Here is an 8,657-nt window from a genome sequence, read left to right as displayed (position 1 = left end):
GGGTCATTGTCTGTTTTTTTCGTGTTATTATTCTGTGTTCTTTGGTGCATTATTTAATTAAATAAAAAAATATTTAGTGCAGTACTACCATTAGTATAAAAAAGTAAAGTTAGGTGTCATCAACAGTTAACAGGGAAAAAAAAAAGTCCAGATAAGTACTTTATTTCTTGTTTTTCATGTGTAAGCTTTATTTATTATTATTAAAATAACTAAAATGTAAAACTAGGAAAATTTTAAGGTTATTTAAGGTTAGAGTAGGTAAAATAAATGACTTTTTTGTGAGGTATGCTTATGAGTAGCTCATGCATAACATGAGCTGCATGCTCACCAACTGATTTACAACTTACAATGGCCTGAATATTAGTTAGACACTGTTCAAAGGACAATAAAATGTAAGTATAAATAGATGTATACTGTTAAGAGTTTAAACTACTTAGGATAAATAAATGTGGTTTCATGTTACATCAAGATTGTGATGGGTGTGGCTAACAAAAGTAACTTCATCATAGTATGATCAAGATTGTGATGGGTGTGGCTAACAAAAGTAACTTCATCATAGTATGATCAAAATTGTGATGGGTGTGGCTAACAAAAGTAACTTCATCATAGTATGATCAAAATTGTGATGGGTGTGGCTAACAAAAGTAACTTCATCATAGTGTGATCAAGATTGTGATGGGTGTGGCTAACAAAAGTAACTTCATTGTAGTGTGATCAAGATTGTGATGGGTGTGGCTAACAAAAGTAACTTAATCATAGTACACAGTTTCAACAATAAACAGGATGTCTAAATAAAAACAAACTTTGGTAACCAACAGTACTTATTAAGATATCAAAGAATACTAAAGAAAATTAACATTGTAGAAATGTGGAAAATATTATAGAACAAAAAATAAATGGTATCTGGAATTCTTTATTTTAGTATACAGAGAATACTAAGGTAATAAACCAGTTCCACCAATGAGAATACTAAGGTAATAAACCAGTTCCACCATTGAGAATATTAAGGTAATTAATCAGCTCCACCAATGAGAATATTAAGGTAATAGATCAGCTCCACCAATGAGAATATTAAGGTAATAAACCAGTTCCACCAATGAGAATATTAAGGTAATTAATCAGTTCCACCAATGAGAATATTAAGGTAATAAACCAGTTCCACCAATGAAATATTGGTTTCTATGTTGAGCACAAACTGTGTGTGATTTAAAGAAACTGAACAACCTGTACATATTCCAACCATCACAAGTGTGGTATCTATTATTTTGTTCAAGTTTTTTTTAATAATTCACATTTCATGAGATAAACTGAGCTTGATATAATTTCTTTAGTCAAATAGTTTAATAATTTAATTTTTAACTTATTAAAATCTGACCTAGTATGTTAATTAAGAAATTTGTTTTGGTAAAAAAAAAATATCCTCTTAAGTAATGTGTTTAAATCTACTTAAGTTTAATTTCATCCAGTTAAAGAAAGACATTTCACTTGATTTTAAAATGTATTCTTACTATATCAGTGTTATGAAACTTGTTAGGTGAATGTAAAATATTTCTACTACAATAATTCTGTACTGCATGAAAAAAAAACGTTTTGTTAAAGACTTTCAAACCCACAGAAAATGTATGTATTATATAATTGTTGAAATCAAGTAATTAATAAATTTGTAATTTTGATGATGTTATTTATTTCAACTAATCTTGTAGGTGGTCGAACGTCATCAACACTCAGAACCAAAGAACGAACTCAGCCGTTTGGACCATTTCCCAAAGGTTTGTATTACATTGTCTGTTTATCTCCTTTTGTACTATTTATTCTATTTTGTAAATATTAGAAGCGGATTACTTGTGGATATGTATTCTTGAAATAAATATTATTTGTTTATATGGAGCGTATTATCCTTTGCTTAGTTTGTGGTATTTAGAATTGTTTTGTAAAAACAGAAAAACTTGTTTTTAAATCAAAGAGAAAACATTATGTATTTAATGTTTCTGCTTAACTTATAGATTTGTAAAATTGACTTTTTTTAACTTTAAGGCTGCAATGGTATAATGAAATAACATCTCTAAAGTTACAAATTTCATTCCTTTCTAACGTACTCCTTAAAAAAAAAGGCATGAAGATTTATTTCTGTAATGAGCTTGAGTATTCCAATGTGCTCCTTGAATAGTTTGGATGTAACAAGTAGTTTTTAATGACAAGTGACTTAATATTATTTTAATAAAAATACTAACTTAGAAGAGGTTGAAACGGTTTAATGCAGGTGTCTTTCTCTTTCAAGTGTAAGGTAATATATATGTAACTCAGAGTAATGAAACTTAAAACTAATCATTAACTGCTTTCCTTCCAATTATAACTCGATAACAGGACGCAAGGGTCTGGTGGAAAAAACTAACCTTATTAAACATAGTACTAACCAGCATCGAAAACAGCAAGAGATTCAGCGACTTCAGCACTTGGAAGCTCGTAGCACCACCCACAGGTGCTGTGGATTTACTATAAGTGTTTCTATGTAACAAGCTTAGTCTAAAGATTTTAATTTTTGTGAATTTTGGTAGCATGCACAACATATTTGTTAATGTATATATATATGTGTGTGTGTGTGTATAATAACTTATCTGTGTAAGCTATGTAACTAATAATCAACTTTGTCATCAGTATGTCTAACTAAATATACTTTTCTTGCTGTTAATGATAATTCCAGCCTTACACTGTTACACAAGCTTACCATTAGATTGGCTGAAACTAAATAGGTTTTACATGTAGTTGAGAATATTTTAAGTTATACATTCTTTATACTTTTGTTTAAAACAGCTAAATTATGGTTTGTAAATTTTGAGTACATGTTTTACGTGTATTTCATTTTGAAAGAATGGAAATATTGGCATTCATTTATGTTTTTCTTTTGCATGTAACATGCCCACTGTTAGGTGAAATCATAGGGTTTGGATTTTGTGTATAAGAGATATACTACTTAACTTATTATATACGTTAGTTTTGTGTATAAGATATACTACTTAACTTATTATATACGTTAGTTTTGTGTATAAGAGATATACTACTTAACTTATTATATACGTTAGTTTTGTGTATAAGAGATATACTACTTAACTTATTATATACGTTAGTTTTGTGTATAAGAGATATACTACTTAACTTATTATATACGTTAGTTTTGTGTATAAGAGATATACTACTTATTATTATATACGTTAGTTTTGTGTATAAGAGATATACTACTTAACTTAGTATATACGTTAATGTAAAGTAAGCGAGGTGTGCTTTGAATTCCAAAAGGTTACATTTGTAAAATAATCCGTCAAGTATAGTTTTCCAAGAAACAACAAACTATATTTTGATCCGAAGAAGTATTTAAGTAAATCTTGGTCATAAGTCAACTGTTTCTATAGTGCAGTAATAGTTATATCTGATATTCTTCTAGTGAAAACCAGCAGTTCCTCAAGGATGTTGTAAATGGAGTCCTGGACGGAGAAGGAGTTGGGTGGTTGAAACTGAACAGATTCAAAAAATTGATGGAAGACGAAAGTTACAGAAATCTAGTTGTCTCTCGTCTTAACAAAACTCTCGACAAAAAGATTGGACCTGATGACCACATTGCCGATGTTGTAAGTTTTATAATTGTTTCTTTGTTAGTCATTAATCTTAATAAAACCTAATATATTTTCTTAAAATTCCTAGTAAGCTTATAGTATTGATATATTTGTTTTGTTGAGTTTAACTTGTTATAAAGAATACAATGAAATTTTAGACTGTAAAATAAAAAAAATATTTTTAGCAGTGGTGTGTAAGGAGTGTTTAAGTAGGTCATGCAGTAATAACTTCTTTCTGTAATATACCCCCAGAAAAAAAAAAACATACAGGGAACAGGTTAACTCGTATTATTTGTAGATGACATCGAGCCGACGATCTTTCTTTACAAATTCTTCAACAACAACATTGTAAAAAACTCTCCTGACTTCCAAACTTGTGAAAAAAAACATGCAACCTGTACATTGTTGACATTGAACTTCTGCACATACACTAGCTGTCATGTTATTTTAATGCAGTTTGACTTTTACAGTTTTACTAACAGGTGATGATAACATCACTCCAGAAAACAGGATACTGCTAGAAGTGCAAGGTTAGTCATGCAGAATTCACTTTGCATGACATAATTGAGACTAGAAATGTAGCAAAATAAACAAATGGTAAAATAACAATAATGAAATTAATAATAATAAAACACACATAACGAACAAATGGTAAAATAACAATAATAAAATTAATAATAATAAAACACATAATAAACAAATGGTAATATAATAATAATAAAGCACAATAAACAAATGGTAAAATAACAATAATAAAATTAATAATAATAAAACACATAACAAACAAATGGTAAAATAATAATAATAAAACACACAATATAGAAATGGGAAAATGATAATAATAATGAAAATAATAATAATAAAACACTAAACAAATGGGAAAATTATAATAAAAATAATAATAATAATAAAACATAATAAACAAATGGTAAAAATAATAATAATGAAATTAATAATAATAAAACACACAATATAGAAATGATAAAATAATAACAAAATTAGTAATAATAAAACACACAATAAACAAATGGTAAAATAATAATAACAAAATTAGTAATAATAAAACACACAATAAACAAATGGTAAGTAGAAATGGCAGGGTTACCAGTTATAGTAATATACCCATTTATGAGTTTTAAAAATAACTTATCTCACATTAATTTTTATGTTGGATAATTTTATTAATAGAAGAATGAAAGACAGAGAGTTAAGTATTATAATTGTTCACCAGGTAAGAATCGACCAATAGGTGGCACTGTTTTTTTTGTAAAAAAAAGTTTCCATGTATGATTTTATTATTTTTTTTCATAGAAGTGGGGGCTTGTGTTTTGTACCCAAAATGGAGGTTACTTTTAGGGGAAAGTGGGGGTTGTGTTTTTTACTTAAATGGAGATTACTTTTAGGGGAAAGTGGGGGGTTGTGTTTTGTACCCTAAATGGAGATTACTTTCAGGGGAAAGTGGGGTGTTGTGTTTTGTACCCAAAATGGAGATTACTTTCAGGGGAAAGTGGGGTGTTGTGTTTTGTACCCAAAATGGAGATTATTTTTAGGAGAAATGGGGGTTGTGTTTTGTACCCTAAATGGAGATTACTTTTAGGGGAAAGTGGGAGGTTGTGTTTTGTACCCTAAATGGAGATTACTTTTAGGGGAAAGTGGGGGGTTGTGTTTTGTACTTAAGTGTAAGATATTTTTAAATGATAAAAGGCTGCTTGGTTGTGTCTTGTGCTAAAATGAAGACTATGTTGAGGTTGGTAATTCTCAAGGGTTGGAAAATTTGACTATTTCTTTGTTTTCAGTAATTATCAACTTGTGAGGTAAGAAAGGAGTAAAGTATTATTTCTAAATAGAGATTACATCTGAAATGGGAATCAGTAGCTGTTGTGATAATTGTGCAAAATTTATAAATTAATGGTTTTATGTATCTTGTGTTATTCCTTTCGGGTTCAGGAATGCATATGTCTAAGTTTAGTGGCTTTCTGAATTTAATTCATCATCACAGTCCATGTGTATAAAGAACATATCTTCAAGAAAAATGTGAACAGACTAATTATATACATTTTTAGTAATAATGATTTTCACTGTGATAATAAGAATTTTTAAAACCATTGTATTAGCTGGCTTCAATAAGAATTATGCTCCCAGAAGACTTATTGATGATGATTCAAAACATTTTTATAATTACAGTGCATTTCTCGAGCGGTGTGGAAAGGTATACTGAAGCTCATTCTTGCGGTGGTAGTAGGCCTTGAACAAACATATGCAAATGATGGTCTTGGTGGAATGGCCAGTGCTTTTCAAGTTCTTGAAATAGCTCATACTCATTACTGGGCTCGAGAATTGACAGATGATCAGAGACTGGACACCAGCACCACAGCTTCAGTTTCTTTGTCACAGGTATGCTCGTAAACTTTTTATTTTTTGCAGTTTGTTTGACTTTTAATTAAATATAGGGGGAGTGATAAAAAGAATCCATAACCATTATTTGTATTTAAGTATATATTGAGAGAAATATTAATTGTATGTCCGTTGCTAATCATTCCACTTAAGTTTACCATAAATAGTGATAGTAGATATTTATTTGCACATTTAGTGCTAATGATACTTCTGTAAGTATTTTTTTCATTATAAATTCTCCATAAGTTAATGGAATTGTTTGAAATAAGAATTAAAATCCCCTGAAGGAGATAGTCATTAGTTAGGGACATGTTAAGTTGCATATGGTAAGTGATCTATTTTTTTTTAATATATTACCATATGATTTTATATCTAAACTTGAAACTAGTTAATATTATAAAGTTATTTGTTTGTGATTATTTCATAGTGGACTTGCTGAAATTATGATTTTATTACATTTGTTTTCCCAGTGGTGATGAATGGGTTTACCTTGGTTAACTTTTATATATATGAAAAATTTTTTTTGTATCTTAACTCATTGTTTGTTCTGACTTTTAATAATTCTAGAGTCTGAAATGTTATCATATTTCACTTTAAAATCAATTTAGAACTGTTTCTCTGGATCTTCTAGACATTAAAAGCCTCCCTGATGACAAAGCAGTTAATCTGTTGACTTATAACAATGAAAATCAGGCTTAGATACTCTTAAGTCGATACAGCACAGAGCCCATAATGTTGCCCTGTGCTTAACAAGGAACAAAACTATCCAAAATTTATAGTTATTGTATTAGCATTCATTTATATCTTAAAAAACCTTACCCTTTTTTTTTTGTCTATTATATTGTTTTTCTTGATTCTGTTATTATTTTTAGTAACTTATAAATATACGTGCTTCCAACACTTTTTTCATAAAGAAAATTCTTTTGATTTAAATACTAATTTTTTTAATGTTTTGAAGCATTTATATATTTTTTTATACAGTGTAAAAAATGTGTTTTTTTTTTTCAGGGAAGTAGTCCATTTGGAAGTGGAGAGAATCTTTACAAACATTCAGCAGAACCAGGCCGGCCAGAAGAGACAACAGGTAACACTTTCAAATAAGCTTTTCCTTCCTTTGTTTTATATTAATGAAGTCTCAGTGTCTTAGAAATTAGAATGTTTTATTTTTGCTGTTTTAACCCTACGTAAGAGTTAGTGTCCTTTTACAGTATGCCATTCAACATGGTATTATGTGTTTGATGTCAGAGTTACCAACTGTTCATATTATCCTACACTGCTGATTTTCCAATGTAGATGAAAGTAAATACCAGGCAGAATGCATAGAAATGCTGAAAGAAACTGTAGATATGAATTTTGAAGGTTCTGGAAATTATGAAAATACAATATGCATACTGTATGATGTACATTACTTTGCAGTCCGACTTGTCGAGAGTCTGCGTCAGACTAATATCATCACATCTTTTGTGTACAAATACTCTTGTAACTCATCTGTTTTTTGTTTTTTTTATACAACAGACTTTTACACTTTATTAAAAGCTTGGCACATTTCGTATAGATAAACATATTCCTTCTCCATTACAGAATAAGTCCAGTGGACGTAGCCTGTGCATATTGGTTTAAAGAGCAAATATGAAAAAAATATTTTTAAAGGATTAAGTAATGGAACTTTGTTGTTAGTATAAATAATGGTGTAAATATTGAAATTGTGAAAATATACACTGTGCTTAGCTGTAGTTTTCATAGAAATTTGTGTTAATATCTCATTAGAGTTTGTATTAGATCATAAGTTACATTCTTGTTTTATAGAAATAACTGTATAGATGTATATATATGAAACATTTAATTTCAATCTGTATGATAGTGCTGTTATATAAGTACAAGTAGTTCGATTCAGTTGTTACAGTTTTAGTGCTAGGACCTTCTAATCGTATATAGTACAGCTAAAAAAAATACATAGTTTGAACTGGAATATTTGACAGAATGGAGAGAATTTCATATTATTAAATACATGAGCTTGTAATCTTCACATTTACCTATTCTGCACATATGTGATAATTTAGTCACATTATTTGAAGTAATCTTACATTTGTTGTGGAGTTTGTTAATATGTTTGTTATTTTTTACATTAGGTTCAGGAAAGAGTAGCAATAATGGCAGTCCGTTAGATTCTGTTCATCATTCCCTACCTACTTCTATCGATAAAGAATGTTCAGAAAGGCTTCATCCTGGTGACCATCATTACAGTATGTTCCGCTTGATCTTTTTTAACTATTAACGATAATCTCATGTCGATGTTAATTTTTTAAAAAGGAAATTATATTTAGGATTTTTTTGTTGTTGTTGTATCTTGTTGTTATGGGTAATACTGTACGTGTTTCCTTCTTCAATGATCATGTGATTAACCCTAAGAATGTGGTATAAAATCCTGTTGTTACCTTGATGATGTTTTTTATGTAGATTTACAGATGAACAAAACTCCAATGATCATGTGATTAACCCTAAGAATGGGGTATAAAATCCTGTTGTTACCTTGATGATGTTTTTTTTATGTAGATTTACAGATGAACAAAACTCCAATGATCATGTGATTAACCCTAAGAATGTGGTATAAAATCCTGTTGTTACCTTGATGATGTTTTTTTTATGTAGATTTAC

General features: G+C 29.1%; 1 pseudogene; it reads left to right on the top strand.

Moving 5' to 3' along the window:
• LOC106466965 overlaps nucleotides 1-8,657 on the top strand; it is a 79,191-nt pseudogene that overhangs the window by 41,221 nt on the left and 29,313 nt on the right.

The sequence above is a fragment of the Limulus polyphemus genome, unplaced genomic scaffold, assembly GCF_000517525.1.
Source record: "Limulus polyphemus unplaced genomic scaffold, Limulus_polyphemus-2.1.2 Scaffold2441, whole genome shotgun sequence".
NCBI lineage: Eukaryota > Metazoa > Arthropoda > Merostomata > Xiphosura > Limulidae > Limulus > Limulus polyphemus.
Note: the sequence above shows the minus strand (reverse complement) of the source record. Positions and strands in the feature narration are given on the sequence as shown.